Below are 22230 nucleotides of genomic sequence, written 5' to 3' on the forward strand. Positions count from 1 at the left end.
ATGGTGTCAGTACCAGTCCTACCAGGCTCATGGTGTCAGTACCAGGCTCATGGTGTCAGTACCAGTCCTACCAGGCTCATGGTGTCAGTGCCAGTCCTACCAGCTCATGGTGTCAGTACCAGACCTACCAGTCTCATGGTGTCAGTACCAGACCTACCAGGCTCATGGTGTCAGTACCAGGCTCATGGTGTCAGTACCATGCTCATGGTGTCAGTACCAGTCCTACCAGGCTCATGGTGTCAGTACCAGTCCTACCAGGCTCATGGTGTCAGTACCAGGCTCATGGTGTCAGTACCAGGCTACATTAGATAATAGATACAGTAGACTCCTCCGTTAGATAATATATACAGTAGACTCCTCCATTAGATAATATATACAGTAGACTTCTCCATTAGATAATAGATACAGTAGACTCCTCCATTAGATAATAGATACAGTAGACTCCTCAATAAGGTCAGATAATAGATACAGTAGACTCCTCCATTAGTTAATAGATACAGTAGACTCCTCCATTAGATAATAGATACAGTAGACTCCTCAGTAAGGTCAGATAATAGATACAGTAGACTCCTCCATTAGTTAATAGATACAGTAGACTTCTCCATTAGATAATAGATACAGTAGACTCCTCCGTTAGATAATAGATACAGTAGACTCCTCAATAAGGTCAGATAATAGATACAGTAGACTCCTCCATTAGATAATAGATACAGTAGACTCCTCCATTAGATAATAGATGCAGTAGACTCCTCAATAAGGTCAGATAATAGATACAGTAGACTCCTCCATTAGATACTAGATACAGTAGACTCCTCCATTAGATAATAGATACAGTAGACTCCTCCGTTAGATAATAGATACAGTAGACTCCTCCATTAGATAATAGATACAGTAGACTCCTCAATAAGGTCAGATAATAGATACAGTAGACTCCTCCATTAGATACTAGATACAGTAGACTCCTCCATTAGATAATAGATACAGTAGACTCCTCCATTAGATACTAGATACAGTAGACTCCTCCATTAGATAATAGATACAGTAGACTCCTCCGTTAGATAATAGATACAGTAGACTCCTCCATTAGATAATAGATACAGTAGACTCCTCAATAAGGTCAGATAATAGATACAGTAGACTTCCCTGTTAGATAATAGATACAGTAGACTCCTCAATATGGTCAGATAATAGATACAGTAGACTCCTCCGTTAGATAATAGATGCAGTAGACTCCTCCGTTAGATAATATATACAGTAAACTCCTCAATTTGATAGTAGATACAGTAGACTCCTCCGTTAGATAGATACAGTAGACTCCTCCATTAGATAATAGATACAGTAGACTCCATTAGATAATATATACAGTAGACTCCTCCATTAGATCATAGATACAGTAGACTCCTACATTTGATAATCGATACAGTAGACTCCTCCATTAGAAAATAGATACAGTAGACTCCTCCATTAGATAATAGATACAGTAGACTCCTCCGTTAGATAATAGATACAGCTATACTAGACTCCTCAATAAGGTCAGATAATAGATACAGTAGACTCCTCCATTAGATAATAGATACAGTAGACTCCTCCGTTAGATAATAGATACAGTAGACTCCTCCATTAGATAATAGATACAGCTATAGTAGACTCCTACATTAGAGAGTAGATACAGTAGTCTCCTACATTAGATAGCTGTATCTACTATCTAATGTAGGAGCCTACTGTATCTACTCTCTAATGTAGGAGTCTACTATAGCTGTATCTATTATCTAATGGAGGAGTCTACTATAGCTGTATCTACTATAGTAGACTCCTACATTAGATAGTAGATACAGCTATAGTAGACTACTACATTAGATAGTAGATACAGCTATAGTAGGCTCCTCCATTAGAATATATATACAGTAGACTCCTCCATTCGATAGTAGATACAGCTATAGTAGACTCCTCCATTAGATAATAGAAACAGTAGACTCCTACATTAGATAGTAGATACAGCTATAGTAGACTCCTCCATTAGATAATAGATACAGTAGACTCCTCCATTAGATAGTAGATACAGCTACAGTAGACTCCTCCATTAGATAATAGATACAGTAGACTCCTCCATTAGATAGTAGATACAGTAGGCTCCTACATTAGATAGTAGATACAGTAGACTCCTCCATTAGATAATAGATACAGTAGACTCCTCCATTAGATAGTAGATACAGTAGGCTCCTACATTAGATAGTAGATACAGTAGACTCCTCCATTAGATAGTAGATACAGTAGACTCCTCCATTAGATAATAGATACAGTAGACTCCTCCATTAGATAATAGATACAGTAGACTCCTCCATTAGATAATAGATACAGTAGACTCCTCCATTAGATAGTAGATACAGTAGACTCCTCCATTAGATAGTAGATACAGCTATAGTAGACTCCTCCATTAGATAATAGATACAGTAGACTCCTCCATTAGATAATAGATACAGTAGGCTCCTACATTAGATAGTAGATACAGCTATAGTAGACTCCTCCATTAGATAATAGATACAGTAGGCTCCTCCATTAGATAATAGATACAGTAGACTCCTCCATTAGATAGTAGATATAGTAGGGTCCTCCATTAGATAATATATACAGTAGACTCCTACATTAGATAGTAGATACAGCTATAGTAGACTCCTCCATTAGATAATAGATACAGTAGACTCCTCCATTAGATAATAGATACAGTAGACTCCTCCATTAGATAATAGATACAGTAGGCTCCTCCATTAGATAGTAGATACAGCTATAGTAGACTCCTCCATTAGATAATAGATACAGTAGACTCCTCCATTCGATAATAGATACAGTAGGCCCCTACATTAGATAGTAGATACAGCTATAGTAGACTCCTCCATTAGATAATAGATATAGTAGGCTCCTACATTAGATAGTAGATACAGTAGGCTCCTACATTAGATAGTAGATACAGCTATAGTAGACTCCTCCATTAGTTAATAGATACAGTAGGCTCCTATTTTTGATAGTAGATAAAGCTATAGTAGGCTCCTCCATTAGATAATAGATATAGTAGGCTCCTACATTAGATAGTAGATACAGTAGACTCCTCCATTAGATAATAGATACAGTAGACTCCTCCATTAGAATATATATACAGTAGACTCCTACATTAGATAGTAGATACAGCTATAGTAGACTCCTCCATTAGATAATAGATACAGTAGGCTCCTACATTAGATAGTAGATACAGCTATAGTAGACTCCTCCATTAGATAATAGATACAGTAGACTCCTCCATTAGATAATAGATACAGTAGACTCCTACATTAGATAGTAGATACAGCTATAGTAGACTCCTCCATTAGATAATAGATACAGTAGACTCCTCCATTAGATAATAGATACAGTAGGCTCCTACATTAGATAGTAGATACAGCTATAGTAGACTACTACATTAGATAGTAGATACAGCTATAGTAGGCTCCTCCATTAGAATATATATACAGTAGACTCCTCCATTCGATAGTAGATACAGCTATAGTAGACTCCTCCATTAGATAATAGAAACAGTAGACTCCTACATTAGATAGTAGATACAGCTATAGTAGACTCCTCCATTAGATAATAGATACAGTAGACTCCTCCATTAGATAGTAGATACAGCTACAGTAGACTCCTCCATTAGATAATAGATACAGTAGACTCCTCCATTAGATAGTAGATACAGTAGGCTCCTACATTAGATAGTAGATACAGTAGACTCCTCCATTAGATAATAGATACAGTAGACTCCTCCATTAGATAGTAGATACAGTAGGCTCCTACATTAGATAGTAGATACAGTAGACTCCTCCATTAGATAGTAGATACAGTAGACTCCTCCATTAGATAATAGATACAGTAGACTCCTCCATTAGATAATAGATACAGTAGACTCCTCCATTAGATAATAGATACAGTAGACTCCTCCATTAGATAGTAGATACAGTAGACTCCTCCATTAGATAGTAGATACAGCTATAGTAGACTCCTCCATTAGATAATAGATACAGTAGACTCCTCCATTAGATAATAGATACAGTAGGCTCCTACATTAGATAGTAGATACAGCTATAGTAGACTCCTCCTTTAGATAATAGATACAGTAGGCTCCTCCATTAGATAATAGATACAGTAGACTCCTCCATTAGATAATAGATACAGTAGACTCCTCCATTAGATAATAGATACAGTAGACTCCTCCATTAGATAATAGATACAGTAGACTCCTCCATTAGATAGTAGATACAGTAGACTCCTCCATTAGATAGTAGATACAGCTATAGTAGACTCCTCCATTAGATAATAGATACAGTAGACTCCTCCATTAGATAATAGATACAGTAGGCTCCTACATTAGATAGTAGATACAGCTATAGTAGACTCCTCCATTAGATAATAGATACAGTAGGCTCCTCCATTAGATAATAGATACAGTAGACTCCTCCATTAGATAATAGATACAGTAGGCTCCTCCATTAGATAATAGATACAGTAGACTCCTCCATTAGATAATAGATACAGTAGGCTCCTACATTAGATAGTAGATACAGCTATAGTAGACTCCTCCATTAGATAATAGATACAGTAGGCTCCTCCATTAGATAATAGATACAGTAGACTCCTCCATTAGATAGTAGATATAGTAGGGTCCTCCATTAGATAATATATACAGTAGACTCCTACATTAGATAGTAGATACAGCTATAGTAGACTCCTCCATTAGATAATAGATACAGTAGGCTCCTACATTAGATAGTAGATACAGCTATAGTAGACTCCTCCATTAGATAATAGATACAGTAGACTCCTCCATTAGATAATAGATACAGTAGACTCCTCCATTAGATAATAGATACAGTAGGCTCCTCCATTAGATAGTAGATACAGCTATAGTAGACTCCTCCATTAGATAATAGATACAGTAGACTCCTCCATTCGATAATAGATACAGTAGGCCCCTACATTAGATAGTAGATACAGCTATAGTAGACTCCTCCATTAGTTAATAGATACAGTAGGCTCCTATTTTTGATAGTAGATAAAGCTATAGTAGGCTCCTCCATTAGATAATAGATATAGTAGGCTCCTACATTAGATAGTAGATACAGTAGGCTCCTACATTAGATAGTAGATACAGCTATAGTAGACTCCTCCATTAGATAATAGATACAGTAGACTCCTCCATTAGATAATAGATACAGTAGGCTCCTACATTAGATAGTAGATACAGCTATAGTAGACTCCTCCATTAGATAATAGATACAGTAGACTCCTCCATTAGATAATAGATACAGTAGACTCCTACATTAGATAATAGATACAGTAGACTCCTCCATTAGAATATATACAGTAGACTCCTACATTAGATAGTAGATACAGCTATAGTAGGGTCCTCCATTAGATAATATATACAGTAGACTCCTACATTAGATAGTAGATACAGCTATAGTAGACTCCTCCATTAGATAATAGATACAGTAGGCTCCTACATTAGATAGTAGATACAGCTATAGTAGACTCCTCCATTAGATAATAGATACAGTAGGCTCCTACATTAGATAGTAGATACAGCTATAGTAGACTCCTCCATTAGATAATAGATACAGTAGACTCCTCCATTAGATAATAGATACAGTAGGCTCCTACATTAGTTAATAGATACAGTAGACTCCTCCATTAGATAATAGATACAGCTATAGTAGACTCCTACATTAGATAATAGATACAGTAGGCTCCTACATTAGTTAATAGATACAGTAGACTCCTCCATTAGATAATAGATACAGCTATAGTAGACTCCTACATTAGATAGTAGATACAGCTATAGTAGACTCCTCCATTAGATAGTAGCTATGTTTTAGGGTTCTATATATATCATTGCCACTTTTGTCAGGTAATGTATTAAGTACTATTAAAACCCTGTCTCCCCTTTCACCTTCCCAACATGGGACCTATTAAAAGAAGCCGTGAGTGTAGGGAACGGGGGATGAGGAGAGGAGGAGTGGGAGGTGGAGTGGTGAGTGTGCTTTCCCCCAGGGCACTATGGTTAGTCCAAGCTGCTTTCTGATATCCTGTTGATTTATCACACATACAGCTAATGGGGAGCCTTCACCGTTACAGCTACCTATTGGACATGAAAGCTGGGAAAGGCATTGGCTCACATTGTTTTACATGTGGACCGACTGATTAACTGACTCACAGATATTCCGCGATAGGTTTAGGACGATACAAGTCTGAATTGAAATCAAAATACCAACGGCCATGCTATGTGGAGAACAGGAAGACATTTTGAAATCGATCATAATATACCGATTATGATTTTGCTTTTATGCTGATGGCGGTCTGCCAAATATTCAATCTGTGTCCTTGGTGATCTAACTAAACTATTACTGTTGCAAAATCACATTTATTCAATTAACAATCAGCCACACATCTCAGCAAACCATCGACCCCACAAAATGTCCACAAATGTACTTGAATTTGAATCCATTCCCATGAATCTTGCATTGTTATCCAGCTCTGTTGTGCCCCAACAGAGAGAGAGGCTGGCTGCTTTAAAAGCTTTTAAGAGTCACCAGTGCTTGTCCCCCCACGGTCTCGGCCAGTCCTGTGGGCCCAGCGAAGCGGCCTGGAGCCTGGACGGACATTGTGTGATGGGGAAAGTAGTATCAGGAACAACAACAGCTGCCACATTGACATTCAATGTCTTTCACAGGCTCCTGTTTCTTGCTCTAGTAAACTGTTTCTTGCTCTAGTAAACTGTTTCTTGCTCTAGTAAACTGTTTCTTGCTCTAGTAAACTAGATCTCATTACATTAATCTCATATTAATCTCATTATTCTACATATATACAGCATGTCAACGTTTAAATCAAACTATTATATTAATCTGGCTATTCACAATAGTCGTATTATTGTGTGCATCCTCCGGTCGTGTTCGTATAGGTCGGTCACTAGGATCGGCTCATAACACCAGCCACGCCACACGATAAAGGCCAAGAAATTAGGACACTAACAGAGCTTCTCGGAGCCTACGACCGAACGCAGTGGCACTGAAGGCAGAACCCTGTCACACTGAATGAGCCAAGACATCTGACAGTGGTTTTACGACCTGCGATTTTTACTACGGCGTGGACATTTTGTCTGGGACGGCGAAATCATGGCATGAAGACGGCTAACATGGTAGTCTGCAAAAGGCCTTAGATCGCAATGTGATACTGCAGCATGATTCATTATGATAAGTGAATGGATGAATAAAGGACTGATTACATTTCACCAACTGGGGATTTGTTGTAAACATAAGAGTCAGCGGATGTTCCTATAGTACATGGTACATCCCAAGGCATCTTGCTCCTTGACCCCAGCACACGGCTCTCTTTGTTCTCCCTCTTCTCTAGCTCTCTCTCACTCTCTGTCTCTCTCTCTCTCTGTCTCTCTCTCTCTCTCTCTCTCGCTCTCTCTCTCTCTCTCTCTCTGTCTCTCTCTCTGTCTCTCTCTGTGTCTCTCTCTCTCTCTCTCTCTCTCTCTGTCTCTCTCTCTCTCTCAATTCAATTCATTTCATGGGGCTTTATTGACATGGGAATCATGTGTTAACATTGCCAAAGCAAGTGAGGTAGATAATATACAAAAGTGAAATAAACAATAAAAATGAACAGTAAACATAACATACTCTGTCTCTCTCTCTCTCTCTCTCTCTCTCTCTCTCTGTCTGTCTGTCTGTGTGTGTGTTCATTCTGTTGGTCAAAGCCAGGCTGGAATTGACAGAGCATCATATTGTGTCCTATTGATTTCTGACGGGACATTACACATTGTTCATTCACTGGACACTCATTGGACTAATTCACCTCCGGATACATCTCTGGACCTCTATACCTCCCATCTGCAGTTTGAGACAGAATCAGTGACATGGAGTGGAGAAGGGTAGGGGGTCTGAGAAGGTAGGGGGAGGGGGTCTGAGAGGGTAGGGCTCTGAGAGGGGAGGGGGTCTGAGAGGGTAGGGGGTCTGAGAGGGTAGGGGGGAGGGTCTGAGAGGGTAGGGGGGAGAGTCTGAGAGGGTAGGGGGTCTGAGAGGGTAGGGGGGAGGGTCTGAGAGGGTAGGGGGGAGGGTCCGAAAGGGTAGGGGGTCCGAGAGGGTAGGGGGTCTGAGAGGGTAGGGGGGAGGGTCTGAGAGGGTAGGGGGGAGGGTCTGAGAGGGTAGACGGGAGGGTCTGAGAGGGTAGGGGGGAGGGTCTGAGAGGGTAGGGGGTCTGAGAGGGTAGGGGGGAGGTTCTGAGAGGGGAGGGGGTCTGAGAGGGTAGGGGGTCTGAGTGGGTAGGGGGTCTGAGAGGGTAGGGGGTCTGAGAAGGTAGGGTAGGGGGTCTGAGAGGGTAATGCAGGGGGTCTGAGAGTGTAGGGGGTCTGAGGGGTAGGGGGAGGTTCTGAAAGGGGAGGGGGTCTGAGAGGGGAGGGGGTCTGAGAGGGTAAGGGGAGGGTCTGAGAGGGTAGGGTAGGGGGTCTAAGAGGGTAGGGCAGGGGGTCTGAGAGGGTAGGGGGGAGGGTCTGAGAGGGTAGGGGGTCTGAGGGTCTGAGAGGGTAGGGGGTCTGAGGGTCTGAGAGGGTAGGGGGTCTGAGGGTCTGAGAGGGTAGGGGGTCTGAGGGTCTGAGAGGGTAGGGGGTCTAAGAGGGTAGGGCAGGGGGTCTGAGAGGGTAGGGGGTCTGAGAGGGTAGGGGGTCTGGGCATGGGGCTGGCCGGCAGAGCAGAGCAGCAGACAGACTGGTGTTTTCAGAGTACATGTAGCAAGTTCTCAGATGATTCACAAAAGTCCAGTGGAAGCTAATGACAATCTTCAGGCCGGCACTCAGGTTACAATCTTTGTTACCGCAGCTTGATTTATTGCGCTGTTTTCAATGAGCTAGACTTTCTCTCCAGCGTCACACACACGTCACGTTTCCAACCAATTGGCAAAATTGTCATGTGAATATTCTAAAATCATAAAAACGATATGCACATTTTCCCATCAGAGATGTTTCCATCAAAAGGCTGGTCGTGATGACATAGTACACATCAAATTGACTTGTTGTGGATAAAAGGCTGGTCGTGATGACATAGTACACATCAAATTGACTTGTTGTGGATAAAAGGCTGGTCGTGATGACATAGTACACATCAAATTGACTTGCTGTAGATAAAAGGCTGGTCGTGATGACACAGTACACATCAAATTGACTTGTTGTGGATAAAAGGCTGGTCGTGATGACATAGTACACATCAAATTGACTTGTTGTAGATAAAAGGCTGGTCGTGATGACATAGTACACATCAAATTGACTTGTTGTGGATAAAAGGCTGGTCGTGATGACATAGTACACATCAAATTGACTTGTTGTGGATAAAATGCTGGTCGTGATGACATAGTACACATCAAATTGACTTGTTGTGGATAAAAGGCTGGTCGTGATGACATAGTACACATCAAATTGACTTGTTGTGGATAAAAGGCTGGTCGTGATGACATAGTACACATCAAATTGACTTGTTGTAGATAAAAGGCTGGTCGTGATGACATAGTACACATCAAATTGACTTGTTGTGGATAAAAGGCTGGTCGTGATGACATAGTACACATCAAATTGACTTGTTGTGGATAAAAGGCTGGTCGTGATGACATAGTACACATCAAATTGACTTGTTGTGGATAAAATGCTGGTCGTGATGACATAGTAACATCAAATTGACTTGTTGTGGATAAAAGGCTGGTCGTGATGACATAGTACACATCAAGTTGACTTGTTGTGGATAAAAGGCTGGTCGTGATGACATAGTAACATCAAATTGACTTGTTGTGGATAAAAGGCTGGTCATGATGACATAGTACACATCAAATTGACTTGTTGTGGATAAAAGGCTGGTCGTGATGACATAGTAACATCAAATTGACTTGTTGTGGATAAAAGGCTGGTCGTGATGACATAGTACACATCAAATTGACTTGTTGTGGATAAAAGGCTGGTCGTGATGACACAGTACACATCAAATTGACTTGTTGTGGATAAAAGGCTGGTCGTGATGACATAGTACACATCAAGTTGACTTGTTGTGGATAAAAGGCTGGTCGTGATGACATAGTACACATCAAATTGACTTACAACAACAGCGACCCTGCTGACATTATTGAACATGACAACTGAATTAATAGACTAGGATGATGTTGACTTACATACTCTCTAACCCCTCAACATGTAGAAAATAGATATATATACATTTTTTTTTAAGCGCTTCAGGGAGAATTCACAAAGTGAGTCTCAGATGTTCTTTACTGACTGACGTCCAGCCATGTCATACCTCGTCGACATTATCGAACGTTACAACTGAATTAATAGAAGTTTCTTGGATGACGTGGACTTACATTACTCACTCTGATCTCCGACCTCTGACCTATACGTTTGGAGTTCCATTGCTAGAGCCGAGTCCTTAAAAAAACAAAACGGAACAATGTGACGACTGAAACAGAATAACAAATCAGGCCGGACAAGGAGGAAATGACACGCACATAATCAGATGTCCTTATAGTGTTCGGATGGTTACATCGTGAGGTCACTTCCTTTGACAGGCGTCACACAGTATTATTGCCATCAGATTAACAAAGGCTCGCGTCCAATATTGCACAATAATTTGACTAGTTCTTCCAAGTACAAACTGTTTCTATCGTTGTGTATATTTTCTCTGATGTGGTCTGTGTGTATCTCTAACCTTAATGTAGTATACGTAAAAGTGTGTCCATCTCTGTCCCATCCAGAAATAACAGCCGCAATGGATTATGGGCATTGTAGTTAATTACCGTGTTTCTGCGCTGAACTCTGTTGAATATTTTACTTAATGAAAACTACAACTCCCTCCAGCCCAGCGTCCCACATAGTTTTTTTTGACTTGATTTCTCTCATGAATTATTTGGTTTTTCTCTAGAGAAACATCGCACTGGGCTCACAACAAAAAGAACTGTACTAAAAGGAATTCAAGTGATTGAATCCACGTCGGTAAATTAGCCTAGGATCGTTTGAGGGGGGGTGGGAAAAACTAATTCTGATTGGCTGGGCCTGGCTCCCCAGTAAGTGGGCCTGGCTTCCAAGTGGGTGGGCCTATGTCCTCCAGGCCCACCCATGGCTGCGCCCCTGCCCAATCATGTGAAATCCATAGATTAGGTCCTAATGAATTAATTTAATTTGACTAATTTGCTTCCATGAACTGTAACTCAGTAAAATCTTTGAAATTGTTGCAGATTGAAGACAGGACCTTCTAATCAGCAGGTTGGCGGGAGTTTCGTCTGTTCATGGTGACGACTCACAGACAGTCCTAGCAAAATTATTGCTTGAGAAATTGTCACGACTTCCGCCGAAGTCGGCTCCTCTCCTTGTTCGGGTCGGCGTTCTCCTCTCCTTGTTCGGGTCGGCGTTCTCCTCTCCTTGTTCGGGTCGGCGTTCTCCTCTCCTTGTTCGGGTCGGCGCTCGGCGGTCGACGTCACCGGCTTTCTAGCCATCATCGCCTCTCCATTTTTCACGTATCCATTTGTTTTGTCTTGTTCCCTGGACACCTGGTTTTCATTCCCCCAACCAATCCATATGTATTTATTCCTCTGTTCCCCATCATGTCTTTGTGTGAGATTGTTTGTGTTATGTGTATTGTTCCGCTTTTTTTGTTCCGTGTTTGGGCACATTTATGTGACTTTGTAGTTGGACCGGAATAAAAAAGTCTGTTCACTACATCTGACTTCACCTCTTAACAGAAGTATTTTTTTGTTGCTAAAAAAGCTTTATTTTTATTTTTATGAACATCTATTACAGGTACATTCATTGTTACCCAGAAATGTTTTTATATTGATATATAATTATCTGCATTGGGACCTTTTTTTTAAGGTTAGGGTTAGGCATAAGGTTAGCAATGTGGTTTAGGTCTAAGATCAGATTGTATGACTCTGTGTCAGCTAGTGACCACACTGCAGAGCTGCCTCCAGGACACGAGTCATCCCAATGAATGCCTCCAAGGACACGAGTCATCCCAATGAATGCCTCCAGGACACGAGTCATCCCAATGCAAAAGAACTGCACTATATGGTATATAGGGCACTATATATGCCATATACTAAGTGGGCCTCCACTTGTCTTCTGAATCCTCCCGGTCTCCGTCCCAATGCCTCCCATGTGGTGTTTCATCATGCTGGTTGAGCAGGGTGATCTTATGCAAGATGTTGAAATGATAATGTTAATTTGCAGGTAATCAGGCCCCTGTGAGTTACAGTAGGGAGGGAGGAATGATGGAAGACAAGGACAAGGTAGTTAGTGTACCTTAAAGCATAGAGATTCTATTGAATTCTGTGCAGCTCGGTTTGTGTTTTCTCAATAGCAGAGAAGTGTTGTTCACGGAGATCAGGATGATTACTGTACTACTGTATGACTGTTTATTAATATAGTCCTGTCTGTGTGTGTGTGTGTGTGTGTGTGTGTGTGTGTGTGTGTGTGTGTGTGTGTGTGTGTGTGTGTGTGTGTGTGTGTGTGTGTGTGTGTCTTGCGTTCAATTCAACATGGGAGATTAGCCTTTCCAATGACGAGCTACAGTAGACCCTAGTGATTTGGGCTACAAACATACTATGACATATTGGGATAAAAAAAAATAAAAAAAACATCTTTATTTTTTCCTTGTTGTTTTTGTTGTTGTGTTTGTTGTTGTTTTTGTTGTTGTGTTTACAGAACCAGTCAAACCTATTCATTGAAGGGTGAATTTATTTGTACTATTTTCTTTATTTTGTACATTTTAGAATAATAGTGAAGAAATCAAAACTATGAAATAACACATATCTTGGCCAGGTTGTAAATGAGAACTTGTTCTCAACTAGCCTACCTGGTTAAATAAAGGTGTTCTCAACTAGCCTACCTGGTTAAATAAAGGTGAAATAAAAATATATATATATTTTTTTAAATATGGACTTGTTCTTTTACCAACCCCTACCTTGTCACAACACAACTGATTGGCTCAAACGCATTAAGGAGGAAAGAAATTCCACAAATTAACTTTTTAATAAAACACACCTGTTAATTGAAATGCATTCCAGGTGACTACCTCATGAAGCTGGTTCAGAGAATGCCAAGAGTGTGCAAAGCTGTTATCAAGGCTAAGGCTGGCGACTTGGAAGAATCTCAAATCTCAAATATATATATTTTTATTTTTATAAATATTTTATTTTATTTATTTACTTTTTTTGGTTACTTCATGATTCCATATGTGTTATTTCATAGTTCTGATGTCTTCACTATTATTCTACAATGTAGAAACATGTTAAAATAAATAAAAACCCTTCAGTGAGATGTGTGTCCAAACTGTTCTGACTGGTTCTGTATATCAAACACACCTTTGTACCCGTTGTTCAAACTTGCTACAGTCATTCAACTGGGAATTAGATGATAAGTGATGACTTGTGGTTTTATCAGCATGTATATATATATATATATATATATATATATATATATATACTGTATAAGTATAAATATCTACAGATGTAATGCTGATATACAATGTATACGGAGCACAAATATTTACGGACCTGATACCGAAATGTTCATCCACTATTTTTCCTAGTCATTTTGGTGGTGAGCAGCGGCCAGGAGGACTTGTTGGAACGTTGTGAAAATCGATGGTTTTGTTTGTTGCCGTATTTGCCCACACAACTTGGCCTTAGGAGGGGAGAGACATTCAGTGATGCACAAAGCTTTTACAAAGATACCAGAGAGCCACTTTGCCTCCCGTCTGACGTCAAAACCCTTTCCCTCACGCGTTCTGGTCAACCGTGGATATATTCCTTTACATTACAGAGGGAGAGGGAGGGAGGGAGAGAGAGGGAGGGAGAGGGAGGGAGGGAGAGAGAGGGAGGGAGAGAGAGGGAGAGGGAGGGAGAGGTTTGTTGCAAAAACGATTCACGGCCATCCATATAGTCAGCTACAATGTTTTAAAAATAATAATATTGTTATCTTGCATTTTACTGGAGAACGGAAAGTAGCTTCATGTCTGCTGAATGAATTGTCACCCAAGTGGAAAAGTGCAACTGAAGCACAAAATTAGTCTGATGCAGAAATTACAAGAAGAACCATTTTAGATCTGCGTTCACAAAACACAACAAGATATTTCTCATTCCTTTCTGTATTTATGAGTTGTTTTTGTTGTTGTTTTTTTTGCACAATGAAAAACTAGGAATTCTGCATTAATGCGACCGCTGCGTTTAACTTTTACTTAGAAGTAAGTGGCTGAATTGAGTAAAGTGACGTTGTTAGCTAGTGACGGGGCATCATATTGTGTTAGCTTTCTGCCGCGTTTCAGAAGTCACAAGCCCTTTGGATGAGTTATCTGTGTAGCTTTCGCTAGGACCCTAGCGACTCCAGACTCCACACAGACACAGCTTGCATATGTAACAGTATGACTTTAAACCGTCCCCTCGCCCATACCCAGGCGCGAACCAGGGACCCTCTGCACACATCAACAACAGTCACCCCTTGATGCATCATTACCCATCGCTCCACAAAAGCCGCAGCCCTTGCAGAGCAAAGGGGAATCACTACTTCAAGGTCTCAGAGCAAGGGGAAACACTACTTCAGGTCACCGATTGACGCTATTTAGCGCGCACCCCGCTAACTAGCTAGCCGTTTCCCATCCGTTACACATACATGCTACTCAAGAGCCAGTACTGTATGTCTCTCATTCACATTCACTTGTAAATGTCCAAACTCAACCAAAAGGACATTCGGTAGCTCCTATCTATGCATGTAGAACTTTATGATCAGGATTGCCTCTTCTTTGCACTCGTTAGCCTATTTAGCTAGCAGCCTCCATGGAAATTCGCTATTACTTGTGCTAATTTTGTTAGCATTCTGGTAATACTGTAGACAGTCAATGTTTTGTACAAAACCAACATTAGGAACACCTTGACAGACTGACCAGGTGAATCCAGGTGAAAGCTATGATCCCTTATTGATGTCACCTGTTAAATCCACTTCAATCCGTGTAGATGAAGGGGAGGAGTCACGTTACAGAGGGATTTTTTAAACCTTTTTTTTATTTTTTCAATTTGACTCTTTTTCTCCCCAATTTCGTGGTATCCAATTGTTTAGTAGCCACTATCTTGTCTCATCGCTACAACTCCCGTACGGGCTCGGGAGAGACGAAGGTCAAAAGTCACACAACCCAACCAAGCCGCACTGCTTCTTAACACAGCGCGCATCCAACCCCGGAAGTCAAGTCAGAGGAAACACTGTGCACCTGGCAACCTTGGTTAGCGTGCACTGCGCCCGGCCCGCAACAGGAGTCGCTGGTGCGCAATGAGACAAGGATATCCCTACCGGCCAAGCCCTCCCTAACCCGGAAGACGCTAGGCCAATTGTGCGTCGCCCCACGGACCTCCCGGTCGCGGCCGGTTACGACAGAGCCTGGGCGCGAACCCAGAGTCTCTGGTGGCACAGCTGGCGATGTAGTACTTATGGGTTATGTAGTCAGCTAACTACTGGATCATGAAACTCATCGTGAAGCACAGAAGAATCCTGCATACTGGATAACCACCATTTTGAAGGTTTTGACCCAGTTATTAGTCTCCTCTAGTCACTGGACAACACAGTTAAGATCTGACCCAGTTATTAGTCTCCTCTAGTCACTGGACAACACAGTTAAGATCTGACCCAGTTATTAGTCTCCTCACAGTTAAGATCTGACCCAGTTATTAGTCTCCTCTAGTCACTGGACACCACAGTTAAGATCTGACCCAGTTATTAGTCTCTAGTCACTGGACATCACAGTTAAGATCTGACCCAGTTATTAGTCTCCTCACAGTTAAGATCTGACCCAGTTATTAGTCTCTAGTCACTGGACAACACAGTTAAGATCTGACCCAGTTATTAGTCTCTAGTCACTGGACATCACAGTTAAGATCTGACCCAGTTATTAGTCTCCTCACAGTTAAGATCTGACCCAGTTATTAGTCTCTAGTCACTGGACATCACAGTTAAGATCTGACCCAGTTATTAGTCTCCTCTAGTCACTGGACAACACAGTTAAGATCTGACCCAGTTATTAGTCTCCTCACAGTTAAGATCTGACCCAGTTATTAGTCTCTAGTCACTAGACATCACAGTTAAGATCTGACCCAGTTATTAGTCTCTAGTCACTGGACAACACAGTTAAGATCTGACCCAGTTATTAGTCTCTAGTCACTGGACAACACAGTTAAGATCTGACCCAGTTATTAGTCTCTAGTCACTGGACATCACAGTTAAGATCTGACCCAGTTATTAGTCTCCTCACAGTTAAGATCTGACCCAGTTATTAGTCTCCTCACAGTTAAGATCTGACCCAGTTATTAGTCTCCTCACAGTTAAGATCTAATGGGACTCCCATTCACGGCTGGATGTGATACAGCCTGGATTTGAACCAGGGTCTGTAGTGACGCCTCTTGCACTGAGATGCAGTGCCTTTGACCGCTAGTAATAGTTAACTGTACTAGAATGCTTAAAAGGCCGCTAAAAAATTGTAATATTGGTTATCAGTATCGGTATTGTTTTGTTTTTGGCATGAAAAATATCGGAAATCGACCAAAAATGTCATATCGGTGTGAATTGGTGTGAATTGTTGGCTCCAGCAGTGCAGTAGTTACACAAGCATTTCGCTACACCCGCATTAACATCTGCTAAACACGTGTGTGTATGCGACCAATTGGATTTTTTACCAATGGGACATTACTGTTCGTTGACTACAGCTCAGCGTTCAACACCAATTACCCCTCCAACCTCGTCACCTTAGGACTCTGGGTCTGAACACCTCCCTCTGCAACTGGATCCTGGACTTCCTGACGGGCCGCCCCCCCCCAGGTGGTGAGGGTAGGCAACATCACCTCCGCAACTCTGACCCTTAACACCGAGGCCTGTACTCTGGAGAGGGATCAATTTGTAGGTGGAGGGTCTGTCATGGTCTAGGGTGGTGTGTTACAGCATCATCAGACTGAGCTTGTTGTCATTGCAGGCAATCTCAGCGCTGTGCGTTACAGGGAAGACATCCTCCTCCCTCATGTGGTACCCTTCCTGCAGGCTCATCCTGACATGACCCTCCAGCATGGCAATGCCACCAGCCATACTGCTCATTCTGTGCGTGATTTCCTGCAAGACAGGAATGTCAGTGTTCTGCCATGGCCAGCGAAGAGCCCGGATCTCAATCCCATTGAGCACGTCTGGGACCTGTTGGATCGGAGGGTGAGGGCTAGGGCCATTCCCCCCAGAAATGTCCGGGAACTTGCAGGTGCCTTGGTGGAAGAGTGGGGTAACATCTCACAGCAAGAACTGGCAAATCTGGTGCAGTCCATGAGGAGGAGATGCACTGCAGTACTTAATGCAGCTGGTGGCCACACCAGATACTGACTCTTACTTTTAATTTTGACCCCCCCCCCCCCCCCCCCCCTTGTTCAGGGACACATTATCCCATTTCTGTTAGTCACATGTCTGTGGAACTTGTTCAGTTTATGTCTCAGTTGTTGAATCTTGTCATGTTCATACAAATATTTACACATGTTAAGTTTGCTGAAAATAAACACAGTTGACAGTGAGAGGACGTTTATTTTTAGTTCCGTATGCTTACTTAATTTTTTGTGTATTTCGTAATTCCTAATCTTATTTCTCATGTGTTGTTTTCCTATTGATTACATTGTTATTGATTATTGAATTGTTTGGGTTTTGAGTTCGCAAGAAAGGCATTACACTGTATTTGGTCATGTGACATTAAAATGTAAACCTTGAAACAGTCAGGTCAAAAGCCCCCCCCCCCCCCCCACACCAACACAGATAATCTGGATATTCAGAGGATTTAACAACTTGGTTATTTTCTTTCCCTCGGAAGCTGAACAACACTCTAATCTAATTTAACCAGTCGTGGTTGAGTCTCTTTTAAAAAAGAGAGGATCAGTGAATGGATCTCTCTGTGTGGTCGTAATCACTGGGTAAACGTAATGTCTTTACACCGGGAATCCATTACACATTAATGACAGTGGATGCACTTGCCTCTTTGTGTTTAGTCTCCAGATGAAGTTGTCGTTGTATACTGATGAATGGTCTTGTGGTGGAACTGTTTGTTTGATGAACCAAAATCCCCCCTCCCCCCCTAAATCATGGAAGGGGTCCTCTATTGTTTAGTCCAGAGCTGGCCAACCCCAGTTCCAGTCCAGTCAGGCTTAAACAACGTGTAACATTAACCAGTCTGTGTTCAGAGCTCCACTTCACACAACATATCTCTCATCCGCTGAGACGCAGATGCATGAATCACGCACGCACATAGGCCTTCGAAACGCTGATGCATTCAGCAGAGATGGATGCATTGAATACAATGGTTGGGACAGAGCAGGCCGCTGCTCCTTGGTCCTCCTGATTCTTTGTGGTTGACAAAGAGGCTCGTTATGGAGTTTGGAGGAGGATGGTGCCTGCAATGCCAATGATTGTGGGGTTTGCTTCCCACTGAGGCCCACCTATACGAAACAACGTGTAAAAAAATAAATAAACTGTCTGCTAAGTAGCGTATGTTATTATATGACATAGTGTTTTGCCTTCACCAGCTGTGGTCAGGACTTCATATGTCTGTCTCTGTTGTTTGGCCTGTCTTTATGTCGGAAGTCTATAGTCTTTCAATCTAGACACCCTGCCATTGTTCTCTCTCTCTCAACTAGAAGGCTGAACTCAAAGAGGGAGAAGGATGTTGACTATGGCTGTTTCTGAAATGGCACCCTATTCCCTATGTAGTGCACTACTTTAGACTAGGACACACTATTCCCTATGTAGTGCATTACTTTAGACCAGGACACACTATTCCCTATGTAGTACACTACTTTAGACCAGGACACACTATTCCCTATGTAGTACACTACTTTAGACCAGGACACACTATTCCCTATGTAGTACACTACTTTAGACCAGGACACACTATTCCCTATGTAGTACACTACTTTAGACCAGGACACACTATTCCCTATGTAGTACACTACTTTAGACCAGGACACACTATTCCCTATGTAGTACACTACTTTAGACCAGGACACACTATTCCCTATGTAGTGCACTACTTTAGACCAAAGCACCCTATTCCCTATGTAGTGCACTACTTTGGACCAGGGAACCCTATTCCCTATGTAGTGCACTACTTAGACCAAAGCACCCTATTCCCTATGTAGTGCACTACTTTGGACCAGGGAACCCTATTCCCTATGTAGTGCACTACTTAGACCAAAGCACCCTATTCCCTATGTAGTGTACTACTTTGGACCAGGGAACCCTATTCCCTATGTAGTGCACTACTTAGACCAAAGCACCCTCACACAGCAGAGACCGAGTTCACCTCACACAGCAGATTGAGTTCACCTCACACAGCAGATTGAGTTCACCTCACACAGCAGATTGAGTTCACCTCACAGCAGATTGAGTTCACCTCACACAGCAGATTGAGTTCACCTCACAGCAGATTGAGTTCACCTCACACAGCAGATTGAGTTCACCTCACAGCAGATTGAGTTCACCTCACAGCAGATTGAGTTCACCTCACACAGCAGATTGAGTTCACCTCACACAGCAGATTGAGTTCACCTCACACAGCAGATTGAGTTCACCTCACACAGCAGATTGAGTTCACCTCACAGCAGATTGAGTTCACCTCACAGCAGATTGAGTTCACCTCACACAGCAGATTGAGTTCACCTCACACAGCAGATTGAGTTCACCTCACAGCAGATTGAGTTCACCTCACACAGCAGATTGAGTTCACCTCACACAGCAGATTGAGTTCACCTCACACAGCAGATTGAGTTCACCTCACACAGCAGATTGAGTTCACCTCACACAGCAGATTGAGTTCACCTCACACAGCAGATTGAGTTCACCTCACACAGCAGATTGAGTTCACCTCACAGCAGATTGAGTTCACCTCACAGCAGATTGAGTTCACCTCACACAGCAGATTGAGTTCACCTCACACAGCAGATTGAGTTCACCTCACACAGCAGATTGAGTTCACCTCACACAGCAGATTGAGTTCACCTCACAGCAGATTGAGTTCACCTCACAGCAGATTGAGTTCACCTCACACAGCAGATTGAGTTCACCTCACACAGCAGATTGAGTTCACCTCACAGCAGATTGAGTTCACCTCACAGCAGATTGAGTTCACCTCACACAGCAGATTGAGTTCACCTCACACAGCAGATTGAGTTCACCTCACACAGCAGATTGAGTTCACCTCACACAGCAGATTGAGTTCACCTCACACAGCAGATTGAGTTCACCTCACACAGCAGATTGAGTTCACCTCACACAGCAGATTGAGTTCACCTCACAGCAGATTGAGTTCACCTCACAGCAGATTGAGTTCACCTCACACAGCAGATTGAGTTCACCTCACACAGCAGATTGAGTTCACCTCACACAGCAGATTGAGTTCACCTCACACAGCAGATTGAGTTCACCTCACACAGCAGGTTGAGTTCACCTCACACAGCAGGTTGAGTTCACCTCACACAGCAGATTGAGTTCACCTCACACAGCAGATTGAGTTCACCTCACACAGCAGGTTGTGACTGTAAATTAGGCCAGTGTTTACCAACATTATCCTGTACATTAGGGCAGTGTTTACCAACATTATCCTGTACATTAGGCCAGTGTTTACCAACATTATCCTGTAAATTAGGGCCAGTGTTTACCAACATTATCATGTACATTAGGCCAGTGTTTACCAACATTATCCTGTAAATTAGGGCCAGTGTTTACCAACATTATTCTGTAAATTAGGGCAGTGTTTACCAACATTATCCTGTAAATTAGGCCAGTGTTTACCAACATTATCCTGTAAATTAGGGCCAGTGTTTACCAACATTATCCTGTAAATTAGGGCAGTGTTTACCAACATTATCCTGTACATTAGGCCAGTGTTTACCAACATTATCCTGTAAATTAGGGCAGTGTTTACCAACATTATCCTGTACATTAGGCCAGTGTTTACCAACATTATCCTGTAAATTAGGCCAGTGTTTACCAACATTATCCTGTAAATTAGGGCCAGTGTTTACCAACATTATCCTGTACATTAGGCCAGTGTTTACCAACATTATCCTGTAAATTAGGCCAGTGTTTACCAACATTATCCTGTAAATTAGGGCAGTGTTTACCAACATTATCCTGTAAATTAAGCCAGTGTTTACCAACATTATTCTGTAAATTAGGCCAGTGTTTACCAACATTATCCTGTAAATTAGGCCAGTGTTTACCAACATTATCCTGTAAATTAGGGCAGTGTTTACCAACATTATCCTGTAAATTAGGGCAGTGTTTACCAACATTATCCTGTAAATTAGGCCAGTGTTTACCAACATTATCCTGTAAATTAGGGCAGTGTTTACCAACATTATCCTGTAAATTAGGGCAGTGTTTACCAACATTATCCTGTAAATTAGGGCAGTGTTTACCAACATTATCCTGTACATTAGGCCAGTGTTTACCAACATTATCCTGTAAATTAGGGCCAGTGTTTACCAACATTATCCTGTAAATTAGGGCAGTGTTTACCAACATTATCCTGTAAATTAGGGCAGTGTTTACCAACATTATCCTGTACATTAGGCCAGTGTTTACCAACATTATCCTGTAAATTAGGCCAGTGTTTACCAACATTATCCTGTACATTAGGCCAGTGTTTACCAACATTATCCTGTAAATTAGGGCAGTGTTTACCAACATTATCCTGTAAATTAGGGCAGTGTTTACCAACATTATCCTGTAAATTAGGCCAGTGTTTACCAACATTATCCTGTAAATTAGGCCAGTGTTTACCAACATTATCCTGTAAATTAGGGCCAGTGTTTACCAACATTATCCTGTAAATTAGGGCCAGTGTTTACCAACATTATCCTGTAAATTAGGGCAGTGTTTACCAACATTATCCTGTAAATTAGGGCAGTGTTTACCAACATTATCCTGTAAATTAGGGCAGTGTTTACCAACATTATCCTGTACATTAGGCCAGTGTTTACCAACATTATCCTGTAAATTAGGGCCAGTGTTTACCAACATTATCCTGTAAATTAGGGCAGTGTTTACCAACATTATCCTGTAAATTAGGGCAGTGTTTACCAACATTATCCTGTACATTAGGCCAGTGTTTACCA

General features: G+C 41.8%; 1 protein-coding gene across 2 annotated transcripts in view; it reads left to right on the plus strand.

Moving 5' to 3' along the window:
- tenm4 (teneurin transmembrane protein 4) overlaps nt 1-22230 on the plus strand; it is a 678489-nt gene that overhangs the window by 10759 nt on the left and 645500 nt on the right. The window lies entirely within an intron of this gene.

The sequence above is a fragment of the Oncorhynchus mykiss genome, chromosome 27, assembly GCF_013265735.2.
Source record: "Oncorhynchus mykiss isolate Arlee chromosome 27, USDA_OmykA_1.1, whole genome shotgun sequence".
Classification (NCBI taxonomy): Eukaryota; Metazoa; Chordata; class Actinopteri; order Salmoniformes; family Salmonidae; genus Oncorhynchus; species Oncorhynchus mykiss.